Source organism: Arachis duranensis, chromosome 5 (assembly GCF_000817695.3).
Source record: "Arachis duranensis cultivar V14167 chromosome 5, aradu.V14167.gnm2.J7QH, whole genome shotgun sequence".
NCBI lineage: Eukaryota > Viridiplantae > Streptophyta > Magnoliopsida > Fabales > Fabaceae > Arachis > Arachis duranensis.
In genome coordinates this window covers 68336008-68336786 of record NC_029776.3, presented here as the reverse complement: position 1 = coordinate 68336786, position 779 = coordinate 68336008, and the positions used below count along the sequence as shown (strand labels likewise).

At 39.7% G+C, this 779-nt stretch overlaps 1 non-coding gene across 1 annotated transcript; it reads right to left on the bottom strand.

Moving 5' to 3' along the window:
- Positions 1-359: 359 nt before the first annotated feature.
- LOC127748218 (small nucleolar RNA R71) lies at positions 360-463 on the bottom strand. Its single transcript, XR_008010160.1, has one exon. It is a non-coding gene; the product is annotated as a small nucleolar RNA R71 (small nucleolar RNA).
- Between the last annotated feature and the right edge of the window lie 316 nt (positions 464-779).

The following is a 779-nucleotide window of genomic DNA, read 5'->3' as shown; positions in this document are numbered from 1 at the left end:
TTGGTGATTATACTACACCTACTTCCAAGTTTGATGGAAGAAGCATCACAATTCCTGCCATTGGAGCAAACAATTTTGAGCTAAAGCCTCAATTAGTTGCTCTAATGCAACAGAACTGCAAGTTTTATGGACTTCCATCAGAAGATCCCTACCAGTTTTTAACTGAGTTCTTGCAGATCTAAGAGACTGTTAAGACTAATGGAGTAGATCCTGAAGTCTACAGGCTCATGTTTTTCCCTTTTGCTGTAAGAGATAGAGCTTGAATATGGTTGGACTCACAACTTAAGGATAGCCTGGACTCTTGGGATAAGCTGGTCATGGCCTTCTTGGTTAAGTTCTTTCCTCCTCAAAAGCTAAGCAAGCTTAGAGTGGATGTTCAGACCTTCAAGCAAAAAGATGGTGAATCCCTCTATGAAGCTTGGGAAAGATACAAGCAGATGACCAAAAAGTGTCCTTCTGACATGTTTTCAGAGTGGAGCATGATAGATATATTCTATTATGGTCTATTTGAGTTCTCTAAGATGTCACTGGACCATTCTGCTGATGGATCCATTCACCTAAAGAAAACGCCTGCAGAAGCTCAGGAACTTATTGAAATAGTTGCAAATAACCAATCCATGTACACTTCTGAGAGGAATTCCGTGAATAATGGGATGCCTCAGAAGAAGGGAGTTCTTGAAATTGATGCTCTGAATGACATATTGGCTCAGAACAAAGTGTTGACTCAGTAAGTCAACATGATTTCTCAAAGTCTAATTGGATTGCAAAATTTATCCAAC